Raw genomic sequence first — 14318 nt, 5'->3', positions numbered from 1 at the left:
TATTATAGCTTTAATAGGTAGGACATTACAGACGCCTAGGTAGCTGTCGGCTTCTGAAAACTGGTTCGGTTATTATTGGAGTGAAATCTCGCTGTCATTTTGGCACATGCACTTTGAGCGCAAATAACTTTTTTATTGCGCATGTTTTACACTTATAATTTATGGAAAAAAAAGAACACATGCAGTAGTCCCCTCAAAGTGGATAAGTGTGATGCACCTAAAGTAGTTCTAAGGTGTCTATGGACGCACACAGCCCAACTCGAGAGCGTGCCTGCACATGTGCCACTAAAGGAAGCAGCTTACTATAGTGGCGCACAAAGGAGAGGTGGAGCAGACAGCGCTGGCTGAAACCCCAGAAGGGGAGGTTCAGGGCCACTCTGTGCAGTACCCTTGCACAGACCAGGTAAGTATAACATCTTATTATAGGTAAAAAGAAAAATTTGACTTTACAACCGCTTTAAAGCGGTAGTATCCCGCTTTTTGACACTTTTAATAATAAGGCTTACCTGTAGGTACAAATAATATCTCCTAAACCGGCATGGTTTAGGAGATATTTACAGTGCATGCAGCCGCTCGCGCGAGCGGCTGCATGCGCTCTGAAGGTCCGGGGGGACCTTCAATTAATTTGCCGGGAGCTCGCCGGAAAAATCACTCCCGCGCGCACGCGCGGGAGTGACGTCATCGCGGCTCCGGCCAATCATCGCGCCGGAGCCGTCTCTTCCGGCCAATCACCGCGCCGGAGCCGCCGAACCTCGGAAGAGACGGCGAGGGATCATGGCAGCGCCCGCAGCGATGTCCAGGGGTCCGTGTCGTGGCTTCGTTCTAAGGTAAGTTACACATAATGGGCTAGTATGCGATGCATACTAGCCCATTATGCCTTTGTCTTGCAGGTTTTTTTTTTATTTTTTTTATTTTTTAGGGTTTACAACCGCTTTAAGGAATATTACAGTAGATGTATGCCCTAACTGAATGACATTTAGTTTGCTAAAGCACGACATAGCATGAACAGTTTTTTTAAAATAAACTTCTTGTGATCAACTTATTCCATTCTTCTGTGCATCTCAGTGCTGCTGATCTCCTGCAGCCTTTTTGAGCCACTTACTCCGATGGCTGCATGGCATTTCTCAGGGTGGGTTTCCCAATATTGACAACAGTGCATCCTGGCAGGTAATAGTTAGTGCTGCTCCAGCTGGGAAGTTGAAAGTTAAATATATTCCCGGGTTTTCTTTTGGCAGGCTTCACTGGGTCCAACCCACTGGTTCCGTGTGATATTAAAGGAACAGGGGGCTCGAGCCCAGAGAAAACGGAGAGAAAGAGCGGTCAAGAGGGACCAAGGGGGTTTTTGCTGCTGTCCTGTCGGAGTCTTGAAATCCAGCGATGTGCCAAATTCAGAGTTCCCACTATACAGGAGGATTGCTGAGACTTAGGCTGCATTCACACTTGAGCGTAGCGTTTTTTACCGCGATTTTACCGCGATTTTTACAGCGATTTTACCGCGATTTTTTCAGGCGTTTTTCATTGACATCTATCAAAAACGCTGGTAATCAGCCCAAAAAGAAGCTCATGTACTTTTTTCAGCTACAGGCGTTTTGCAAAACGCTCAAATGTGAACAGGGGCCATTTAAATGAATGGGGTTTTACTTGTTGGGCGTTTTGGAAGCGTTTCTTTTGAGCGTTTTTGGAGCTGAAAACGCCCAGGTGTGAATGGAGCCTTATAGCCACTCCTGAACACACCAACAATGACTTCCCAAGAATAAACTCATTCCTATGCAGGTATGCTGGGGCAGCCACAAGCCTGAAGTTAGGGATTAGGAAAGTTAGAGAAAAGACTGCACTTTCTGTTGAACTGTTACCTGTGAATGTCAGCATGCTAAATTATTTAGGTAAAGCTTTATAAACTTTGCCTTTGCCTGGTCTGAAGTTACTAAAGGGGTGTCATGCAAGTAACTGGCACACATAGCTACAGTTCGGGTCACTAAACACGTTGGGGGTATGAAGATAATGGTACAAGAGTTTATACAATGTGAAGATACAAGTGGTAACAGAAGTCTCTCAAGCAGCCTGTTGTTAGGGTGTTGTCATGGTCTGGAGTCAGGCTTGGAGGCCAGTAGCTATAGCAGCAGAGCAGCGCCCACCGACAAGCGGGACAGGTATACAAGCAGGTCAACCTGGCTGATGACACAGGCTCACCTGAGGTGCGGGGTCTAAGTACTAATCGGTATTCACCAGAGCTCCTGATATTGGAAATGGGTTTTGCTGCATGTCAGTGCCAGGTTGCGGTCCTCAGGATCAGGAGGTGAGCAAGCCTGGGTCCAGTAGCAGATATAGAAGGTTGGGATTAAACAGAAGCATTGTCAGTAAATAAGCCAAAGGTCAGTAACAAATGGTTGCAGGTTGAAATTAGGCAGAAGCGTAGCCAAGGAAAATGCCAAGGTTGGTAACGAATGGTGGCAAAGACACGGGCGGCAGCAGGAGAGCTAAAAGCGAGATATTGGTTGGAGAGAGCACAATAATCTGGCAAACAGGAAGTGCAGAGACACAGAGTGTTGTCACCCCCATGACAGGAAGTACCTGAATAAGGACCTTCATTTTGGGGCCACCGGGTATAACTTTACTGCCCAACTCTGGAAAAGTTTAACATTACTCCTTGCAGTGGGGCTGCACCTACACTGCAAGGGTTAACTGCTTGTTTTATCTAGGGGAGAGGAGAAGCATTTTTACTTACCTGATCCTCCAATCCCCCGAGAGGTGAAGCACCCCCACGCTCCAGCGATGGTCTGTCCCTCTGCATCATTATGTCCAATGCAGGGCTATGGATTTAATGAAGGCAGCAGTTTTAAAGAGATTAAAAATTACTTTTGAGACTGCATGAACACGCTAATGCTTACATAAAACTTTAGTGATTGGGATTACATTACATCTTAAATGTATGAACAAAGGAAAAGTCGAGAATAGGAAAACGTTTTCCCTTGCATGCAGCAGACCAATTACATCATTCTCCCAAGATGCTTCTACAAGGCTAATCTGTAGCACAGGATCTACTTCTTCATGCTAAAATAACAGTATTTTAATATTCTGTTGCTGTATATTGTGACAGGTCAGTATTTTTGGAAATTGTATCTTGCTTTAACACCATGCCAATACTTTGCTTGCCCACTAATAACTTTCACCAAACCAATTTATTGATCACAGAGAGGTCTCTCTAATAGAGCAAATTTCTGATACTATGCTGGGCCTCTCACTTTTGTTTTGGAAACCTTCCTTGCACAGGTCAGACAGACAGGTAATAAAGGTGCTCAGTGAAGAACTCGAGCGAGGACCAGACTTGTATAAAGTACTCGAAATTTCTACTTGAGTAAAAGTACAAGTGCTCGATCAAAAAATTACTTGAGTAGAAGTGGAAGTGCTCGCAGAAAAAGTTACTTAAGTAGAAGTACTAAAGTATTCAACATTTTTTTTACTTAAGTATTGCAAGTAGTTTTTTCAAAAAATTTGCTACTTAAGTACTAAAAGTAAAAAGTACCAGTAGTTTTGAAAAAAAATTTCTACTCAAGTACTGAAAGTAGAAGTACAAGTACTGTGTTATGTAGTTATTAAAGAAATAAGTCAAAAGTTTGAACATCATATTGTTTTTATTATTTCAAATGATTAACCTGTGTTTGTTAGTAGTTTCTTGATGCACTTTAAGCGCTGTAGCACCATTTATTTGTTTGTTTCATATTTTCTTTTTATTGGAAAGATTTGGTATAGCAGCTTTTATTATACACAGCCTTTATTTTCGTATGCGCTGATTTACAAATGACATTATACACATTTTTTTGAGCGTTATGCAACCTGCCATCTACTGTTCTGGCAGTGGTAATTTTTTTAAAGTAACGAGTAACTATGCAGCACAAAAAAAAAATACTTGAGTAGAAGTATTGAAATCATCGAAAAAATGTAGTGAAGTAAAAGTAGAAGTAGGAGAAAAAAATTCTACTCTAGGAAAGTACAGATACCGCATTTCGGTACTTAAGTACAGTACTTAAGTAGTTCTACTTCGTTACTATACATCTCTGGCGAGGACCATTTCACACCTGCGTTCTTTGCGGTGAGAAAATAGTCCTGCTTGCTGTGTCTTTAGTCAGTTTTTTTTTTCCAGCAAAATGAACTGTGAATGGTAGCACATATATTACAGGCCTAAAAGGTACAGGTGGTAATTGGCCTTGACTAACCCACTAAGAGTAGGAGAGTAGAATTTTTATATAAAGTTTACCAGAGTTCCCCTTTCATCTGCATCAGAAGGGAACTAAAAATGTACTGGAAACATTTTCAAATTATTTTGCAATAAATCCATAGATTTGAATAATAAAAAATATATGAATGTTCCCTTTTAAATACAACTTTAACCACTTAAGGCCCGGATGATTTTACCCCCTTCCTGACCAGGGCCTATTTTGCGATTCAGCACTGCGTCATTTTAATGGACAATTGCGCAGTCGTGCGACACTGTACCTAAACGAATTTGACATCCTTTTTTTCCTACAAACAGAGCTTTCTTTTGGTGGTATTTGATCACCTGTGCGATTTTTAATTTTTGCGCTATAAACAAAAAAACAGCGTCAATTTTGCAAAAATAACAATATTTTTCACATTTTTTTATGTGAACTTCCCCCCAAAAAAAAGTAAAAATCAAAATTTTTTAACATTTTGGGCCAATTTTTTTCTTTTACCATATGTTTGGTAAAAAAAATCGCAAAAAGCGTATTTTGATTGGTTTGCGCAAAAGTTATCGCGTTTACTAACAAAGGGAAAGATTTTTGTCATTTTTGTTGTTTTTTTTTTTTAATGCGTAATGGCGGCGATCTGCGATTTTTTTTGCGGGACTGCGACATTGCGGCAGACAGATTGGACCCTTGACTGACATTTTTGACACTTTTGGGGTTACCAGTGACATTTCTACAGTAATCAGTGCTATACATATGCACTGTTACTGTAAAATTACACTGGCAGTGAAGGGGTTAACTTTTTTGAGAGGGAGGGGTTATGTGTGTCCCTAGGGGCGTGATTCTAACTGTGATTGGCTGTGGCTTGAGGTGTAGGAACAGTGATCAACGGTCCTACATAGTAGAACCGTATGATCACCATTCCTACACAGGGGAGAATGACAGGCGGCTTGTTTACATCAGCCACCTGCCTTTCTCCCTCTCCACCCGACGATCGCGAGTGACCGGCGGACATCGGGTCCGCCGGTCACACACGCGGGGGGGTCCGTGACCATGCGGGAGCGCGCCTTCAGTGGCACGCGCTCGCTCCCTAGACCCTCACAGGCTAGCGACGTAGCCCTACGTCGCTCTGCCTGTGAGGGGCTGACCACCAACGTAAATAGTCGTGCGGCAGTCGGCAAGTGGTTAAATTTCCTCCTGGCCAATAGGAAAAAAGTAACTTTTGGAACATTCTAACAGCTATTACACCTAATGAGTGTAAACATATTATGCTGGGGCATGTCTACTCATGCTCTTCCTGCATACAGTATGTACAACCCAAGGGCTGGTCATAGATTGTTAAATATCTTCCTACCAGTGTCAGAATTAACTGTAGGTCAGGGTTTCTCAACCAGGGTTCCTCATGAGGTTGCTAGGGGTTCCTTGAGCAATGGGCAATTTCTGCCTTTCAGATAAGTTTCCAATGACACCATTGTTCCTTTTAGCTATCTGTAAGGGGGTAATTCTTCCCAATGATGACAAGAGTAAGAATCATTCTTCCCACTGACTGTCACACTAATGTGTCATGAGTTGTAGATTTTTTCATTTTTAGCAGGGGTTCCCCCGAGACCAGAAATTTATTTCAAGGGTTCCTCTGTGTTGAAGAGGTTGAGAAAGGGTGCTGTAGAGGCTACTAGGCAGTGGAAACCTTGGAGCCCCCCTCATAGGTTTATGAAGGTTTCTCGTGTGCATGTGTTCTAGTGGGATAACATTAAAGTAAGTAGTCTACACCTAAGCTCCTAGATGTAGATGACCATCACTACAATACATTACACATACATAGGTTGTACCAACATTTTTTTACAAACTGATAGCTGAAAGAAGATGAGCTTTTAAGACAAGCTGTAATGTAAACCTGATGTCTATGGTTTATGTACTTTAGGTTGTTATTGGGTATATTACATGAATACAGAATTTTCTCTATAGAGCCTTTAATGTAAAGTTTTCATTTCTTTGAGCTGATTCATTTTTTTTAACTTTTGAAAACAATTTAAGAAAGCTTCATTGCAATTTTATTTTAGGATCAAATCAATATGATTTTGATCCATTGTCACGGAACCCTTAAACGGCATGGAACCCATAGTCCAGTGCATACTCTGCCTATTCGGTAATCCCATGTGTAGCAGGTGAGGAGAAATCTTCCTGCCCTTTCACCACTCTCATAAGTGGCAGGACCTACCACCTGGAGCTGATAAAGTCACTAAAGAGCTCTGTAAAAGAGTATTTTTTTGCCCCTCATTCAACTGCTGGCCAAGTACAAACATTTATTTTACGGGCAGGGCTGCCATTTAAAATCTGGAGTTGATGACCAGTGGACTCAGGCCTTGGAAATCATTTCAGAAGTTTCCTTGTCTCCCCCACAAAGACAGACCCAGTTATTTATTGTGCATAGAGTATATTACATAACCCAAAAGCTGCATTCTTGGGGAAGGACTAAATCTTCATGTTGCCTTAGATGTACCACAGATACAGGCAACCTCATCCACATGTTATGGAGATGCCCTAAACTCTACAATTACTAGTCTTCCATTTTCAGTTACTCAACATTTGCTCTACTCTGGCTCCTCTAGATCCAAAATTTGCCATCCTGGTTATTGTTCCAGAGGAAGTATGCACTGTTGATACGGCCCCACTATGGTCAAGAGCCTTATTCGTAGCTCTAAAGTTGATCTTACAGAGATGGCTCTCACTTACTCCTCCGACTCTAACGCAATGGAGGGATGCCATTTCTTCTAACTTGGGTAGTGCAGAATTGCCCTTTAAAGATAGAGGTCCTCATGGTTGTCCTCCACTGAAACACAAGTTCTAGCATTAATTTTAATTTATTAGGGGACATGTGGGGGCTCTGCCAGGCATATTCAGACTCTTACAGCTGTATACCTGTGGTTATGTATGCGTAGCTGGTTCTGTCCACAGGCTAGGGTTTTATGGTGACCCTCACATATATGCTGAGTTACTATTATATGCATTTAGACAATTTGAAGCGCACAATGTTTATGAACTGATTTTATTCAAACTTTTTACTTTTTTTTTTCTTATTCTTTTAGACTTTCTGGTCAGTGTTGTTTTTTCTTTATTTGGAAAATTATTTAATTTTTAATAAAAGTTACCCGATACAAAAAAAATAAAATATCATGGGAACCTCTACAGCCTACCTGACAGGGCTCGGATGCCCTGCCCACCTCCTCGCTTTAGTCGTCAGAATAAGGGGCAGTTGGTCAAACATGAAGAAATAACACACAGGTTAAACCTCTCACACTACTTCTGACCCAGTGAGGCCTAGGCCCAGTACTGGAGTACTGCCTTTACCCCCTTATCAGCGACCCTATTCATGGGATATAAATAGATAGATAAATGCAGATAAAGAGAAAACTTGTAATACCCTAAATTATGTCACAGTACATAATACCCAACTAGGGTGTAACAGTGAACACCTCATCCACTTCCAATCTAGATGGTGTCGAGCCGAGGTAAAATGGCAGAAGTATTCTGTATGTCTCGTTGATACTTAGGTAGAAGTGAAAGAGGTGCTTTCTGCCAAAGAACCAGAAGCACACTCAGAACACCATGAAGAATAACACCAATTTTCACTTGCCCTAGTAATAAATGAACATGGTCCATAGCTATGTCACAGCACCATATCAGATCTAAACAGGGGCCAGGATGGCTTGCTCAGCTATAAAGATTAGGGGGGTTTTAATTTAGATGCAATTTTTTTCTAATGTAAATTCAGATGAAAAATGTTTAAACATTCAACACATTTCAGGGGCTAAACTTTGCTTCATTAGAGGTCTAAAGATGTGAAAAGTTGTATATGGACAACAAAAAATCTGGTAAATATTTGGACTAGTGTGTTGGATAGGCACAAGATTGCCAGCAGCTGGTTGTTGTAGCCAATGATGACAGAGGAACTTATGTAGTGCTTATCATACTTTCATCATTCCTCTTGAAGAGTGAAGGATTAGAACATTTTTGTAGGGAGATTTTCCAGCAAGAAATGAAAAGAATTTCACAAGCATTGCTCAAAATTGTGTAATTTTTACACCCCAATGAGCTGTGGGCAGGGTCATTCCCCGCCGTGCAGCAAACCAAAACAAAGGGGAGAGTTAGTAAAATCAAAATTAAAACAGCACTAGCATATATACAAAAACTCTAAAACATTGATATTTATAATGTGCAAATAGTGCTATAAATATATGCAAGTGTGTAAATCAATTTAAATAAATAAAGTCCTTTCATTAAAGTGATCAATAAAATCCAAAGTGCTCCAGTGCAGAAATTAAAAAATATATATAAGGTTCTCCAGGTGACGGTGACCCCTCTCGGTTCCCCACTCACCAGAACTGCAGATATCAATGACCTGATATCAAGATATTGCACAGGGAGTTCTCCTGTAGGATGCCATGTAGTGCCAGGTATTTCCTTATGTAGAGCTGGCCCTAATCACCTCCATGTACCCCAAATTTATCTATCAACTTGAAGATCTGTTCACTGCAAGGCCTTGCTCTTATGACTCTCCAGACCAGGTCCAAAGGGGAGAGTTGCTAGTGGAGTCATTCTCCTTATATAAACACATGCCCATATTTAGCTAATTACACATGTGTCCATATAGGCAGCACTGACATCACCAGCCCCTTTGTTTACTTGGGTTGCATGTCAGGGAATGATTGAGCTTTTTGGGGTGAAAAAACCACAACTTGGAAGTTCAAACAGAGATAAGCTCAGAGGAAGCCCAAGCTCATCTCTAAGGTAACCTGCTATATATTCAGTTTTTGTTCTTGGGTTTAGATATGCTTCCAGCTGTAGCAATGATAGTCAATGATAGTTTATAGTCAGATTTTAGTTGACAGCAGATTGGCTGTTATGGCTTCCTGCACATTGCACATTGCCGTTTGTCCTGTAGCAGTAAATATCATCATTACCAAACCCCTGGTTCTTAGTTTTCTGTTCAAGTCAATATGGTCATAAATATAAAGCTATGATAATTAAGTAGTGACCTGGTCATAGTCTAGTGAGACTAATTGAATGAGTTCTAATTAGTAAAGTAAATAAGCATAATAAAGTTCAATCACATATACAGAACTGTACTATACGGCATAATGTTGTGGGATTAATGTAATTAGTTCTAATGCAATGGGCCAAGCTGTATTTTTACCCTTAAATGTGTCTATACATCTGGCAGGCTAGGCCGATTAATGTCTGGATCTTACAGTATGGTGTGGGTAAATGTATACAAGCAGACACAGATGATGGAGCATGTTTTATAATAGTGATTGGGGAATCAACTTACAAATAGGACACAGATTTCACTTTTTTTTTTGTCTAAATATATGGGTGTAGGTTTGTCCTATCTGGGAAAAATCCCAGACATTTTTAGTCTGGTCTTATACTTGTAGAATTTCTTTCGTGTAAGAAAGTATAAAAATTCCTCATCTGAATATTCGATGGTGCCTTCATGCACTTGACTAATTTTTAACAACTTTTTAATCTAGTAACATGTCAATGTCTTGATTTTCATGGAGACTTATCCATCTTACCAACCGCCCAGTATCTGCCACCCCTCCCTGCCAATCCCTCCATTGGCTTCTACTCACCCAACAAATTAAATTTAAAAGGCTAACATTAAATTACAAAACCATCCATAACTCTGCCCCTAGCTACACCACTAAACTTGTCTCAAAATACCAACTAAATCATTCTCTTTGTTTCTAACAAGACCTCCTCCTCTCTAGTTCCCTTGTCACCTCCTCCCATGCTCACCTGCAGGACTTGTCCAGAGTCTCTCCCATCCTATGGAATTCACTACCCCAATCTGTTCACTTTTAGACTATTCCTGAAAACTTTTCTCTTCAAAGAAGTCTATCTTGCCTCCACTTAACAACTGTATATTTTCTCCATCAGCTAACCCCCCACAGTCATTACCTTTTGTATCACTTGACCCTCCCTTTTAGATTGTAAGCTCAAATGAGCAGGGCCCTCTGATTCCTCCTGTATTGAATTGTATTGTAACTGTACTATCTGCCCTCACGTTGTAAAGCGCTGCACAAACTGTTGGCACTACATAAATCCTATATAATAATAATAACAAATGTTCTACTTCCGGATTACTTTGACAAGTGCATGCGCATAAGTCTAGTTCAGATTTTTCTTTAGACATCTATTGGACTGCCAGCACTTAAAGCATGTAACGTGGAAAGGTCTACTGGCTAGGAATGTCATCTTTTGCCCATATCTTATTGCTCCTTTTTGGTGGTTTTTATATGAGTATAAGTGATGTGTGACATATGAGAATTAGGGATGATCGAACGGTTCGGGTCGACCATCGGTTCGACCCGAACATTGGATGTTCGATATTCGGCCGAATACCGAACTTTTTGCGGCAAAAGTTCGGTATTCGGCCACCAGAACCGCCCAAAATGCACTGGGACAGGAACTGGGCTTTAAAAGCCCGTGATTGGCCCAGAAACGTCTGCAAAAGCCAATGAGGGGGCAGGAGTCTCCTAGGAACGTGATTGGAGTGACTACGGGGACCAGAGGCCAATCAGGAGTGAATACGCCCCACACTATATAAGATGGCCCCGCCTAACCCCTAGCACAGTTATCCAGAGCCTGTTGAAGAGAGTTGAAGCAGTTCTGTCTGACTCCTGCTTGCTACACTACATTTCCTATATATCGAGTGGTTCTAAAGCTCCATATAGCAGAATTGTATTTAGCTTACAGCCAGTGTAGTTAGATACAGCGATTGTGCTGGTTCTTAGAGTTAAAAAAAAAAAAAAACTTAAGGGACAGTGTCAGTCTTCTGCTGTATGGAGCTTTCTATTTAGTGGAAAGGGATATCTAGTGTAGTTAGGGAACTTTGTACTACATTAGTTAGATTTGAAAATTTAGTTTCTGTAGGGAAAGTGTGAGGGTTCTGTTTAGTGAGCACGTGGCACAGTGCTGCTCTATCACAGCAGGTATACGTGCTTGCTAGGCAGCAAAATACAGTGACAACTTAACGCCTGTTGTTCAAAGCGTTAGGTGCACTGTACAAAAGCCTTTGCAACTGTGCGTGACACGCAACTGCTGTGCTGTATCCAGCGACAACTGTGGGTCGCATAGCAGTGTGCGTTTTTCACCGCACACAGTTGCCAACACATCAGTGACAACCTAACGCCTGTTGTTCAAAGCGTTAGGTCCACTGTGCAAAAGGCTTTGCTACTGTGCGTGACACGCAACTGCTGTGCTGTATCCAGCGACAACTGTGGGTCGCATAGCAGTGTGCGTTTTTCACCGCACACAGTTGCCAACGCATCAGTGACAACTTAACGCCTGTTGTTCAAAGCGTTAGGTGCACTGTACAAAAGCCTTTGCAACTGTGCGTGACACGCAACTGCTGTGCTGTATCCAGCGACAACTGTGGGTCGCATAGCAGTGTGCGTTTTTCACCGCACACAGTTGCCAACGCATCAGTGACAACCTAACGCCTGTTGTTCAAAGCGTTAGGTCCACTGTGCAAAAGGCTTTGCTACTGTGCGTGACACGCAACTGCTGTGCTGTATCCAGCGACAACTGTGGGTCGCATAGCAGTGTGCGTTTTTCACCGCACACAGTTGCCAACGCATCAGTGACAACCTAACGCCTGTTGTTCAAAGCGTTAGGTCCACTGTGCAAAAGGCTTTGCTACTGTGCGTGACACATCTGCTGTGCTGTATCCAGCGACAACTGTGGGTCGCATAGCAGTGTGCGTTTTTCACCGCACACAGTTGCCAACGCATCAGTGACAACCTAACGCCTGTTGTTCAAAGCGTTAGGTCCACTGTGCAAAAGGCTTTGCTACTGTACGTGACACATCTGCTGTGCTGTATCCAGCGACAACTGTGGGTCGCATAGCAGTGTGCGTTTTTCACCGCACACAGTTGCCAACGCATCAGTGAGAAATATGCCTGGTAGACCAAGAAAAGGCATACGTGGCCCTGCTGCGGAAAGGGGCACAGCTTCTAGGGTGTCTAGAGGCAGGGGTGGACGTGGTGGTCAGTCCTCAGCCAGGCCACCATTTGGATTGTTCTCCGGCAGTGGCCAAGCTATACGTCCACAGTATGTACAGGAGGTGGTGGACTATATGAACAAACCCTCATCATCGGCATCATCTGCAACTACAGTGACCCAGGCAGAGAAAAGTGGTCAGTCTTCTGCAGTTGTCAGAACAAATACAGATGAGTCCATGTCCACCTCATGTCCTCCCTTAGACCCAATTTCAGACATGGCAGAGGAGTCAGCTGAGCTGTTTGACCACAGTGTCGGCCATCTACTCCAGCCTGATGCTCAGTCCTTTATGGAGTCTGATGTTGGGTCTGAGTTTGAGGAGGAGGCAGAGCAAACAAGAGGGGAGAGCAGACGGCCCGCTCCATCTAAGGCCGCACCTGTTGTCTCCCAGGCCAGGCCTGATGCTCAGTCTTTGATAGAATCAGATGTTGGGTCTGAGGTTGAGGAGGAGGCAGAGCAAACAAGAGGGGAGAGCAGACGGCCCGCTCCATCTAAGGCCGCACCTGTTGTCTCCCAGGCCAGGCCTGATGCTCAGTCTTTGATGGAGTCAGATGTTGGGTCTGAGGTTGAGGAGGAGGCAGAGCAAGCAAGAGGGGAGAGCAGACGGCCTACTCCATCTAAGGCCGCACCTGTTGTCTCCCGGGCCACTATACACACCTCATCTTGCTGGGCCTTTTTTGAGACATCCCATGCAGATAAAACAGTTGCGATCTGCAAGATTTGTAAGAAGGGTATAAAACGTGGCAAAAATGTCAACCACCTGGGTACAAGCTGCCTAAACAGGCATTTGACAACCCACCACTCGGCCCGTTGGCAGGAGCATTTAAAGAACCCACAAAAGGGCCAAAGATCGGTCAGTCGGCCTCCTAGTTCTCCTCGCGCTCCTCCTCATGCTCCATCTGCTCCACCTGCTCCACCTGCACATCAGTCTGTTCCTGGCCCTGCTATAGTCACTCGTCACCTGTTGGCAGCCTCCACTGGCAGGGATGATGATATAGCAGGCAGTGTCGCATCTACCTCCAGCACACCACCAGCTGTAACATCTAGACGCCAAATTTCGATTCCACACATGCTGGAACGAAAAAAAATGTATACTCCCCGCCACCCACATGCCCAGCGTCTAAACAGTAGTTTGGCTAAACTACTGGCTCTGCAACTATTACCATTTAACCTGGTAGAGTCTGCTCCCTTCCGTGACTTCGCAAAATGTGCAGTTCCACAGTGGCAGGTGCCAAGTCGGCATTACTTTTCCCGTAAGGCCCTGCCATCCCTATACCAACATGTGGAAGGCAATGTAGTGTCGTCCCTGGCCAAGTCAGTCAGCCGTAAGATACACTTGACGGCTGACACTTGGTCAAGCAAACATGGGCAGGGACGGTACATTTCTGTCACTGCTCACTGGGTGACACTGCTTGCCAGTGGAAGGGATTGTAGCCAGGGCTCGGTGCTGCAGCCAGTGTTGCCCCCACGTCTGCAAACAGCTGGTGGTGTCGCTGATCCGGGTAGATCGATCACTTCTACCCCCTCCTGCTCCTCCTCCTCTACCTCCTCCATGCCCTCCTCTGCAGAATGGTCCTTTGAATATGATGAGGTACCACGTAAACGTTCAAAGGGCTATTCTATGTCTCAGGCCAAAAGGTGTCACGCAGTGCTGCAGCTTGTGTGTCTAGGGGACAGGCAGCACACTGCCCCTCAGATTCTTGGGGCTCTGCAGGCACAGGCCCAGAGGTGGTTGACACCACGCCAGCTGCAGCCAGGGATGGTGGTTACTGATAATGGGTCAAACCTCCTGGCCGCCCTTCGTCAGGGAAAGTTAACCCATGTGCCATGCCTGGCGCATGTCCTGAATCTCGTGGTACAGCGGTTTTTGAACTCGTACCCGGGAATGCAGGATGTGCTAAGGATGGCAAGAAGGGTGTGCAGTCACTTCAGGCGGTCGTACAGTGCCACTGCACGTTTGGCCGAAGTGCAGCGCGAGTTTCACCTGCCGGTACACCGCCTCATCTGTGACATGCCCACCCGCTGGAACTCCACCTTGGCTATGCTGCA

The sequence above is a fragment of the Pelophylax lessonae genome, assembly GCF_965119305.1.
Source record: "Pelophylax lessonae genome assembly, chromosome: 9".
Classification (NCBI taxonomy): Eukaryota; Metazoa; Chordata; class Amphibia; order Anura; family Ranidae; genus Pelophylax; species Pelophylax lessonae.
Note: the sequence above shows the minus strand (reverse complement) of the source record.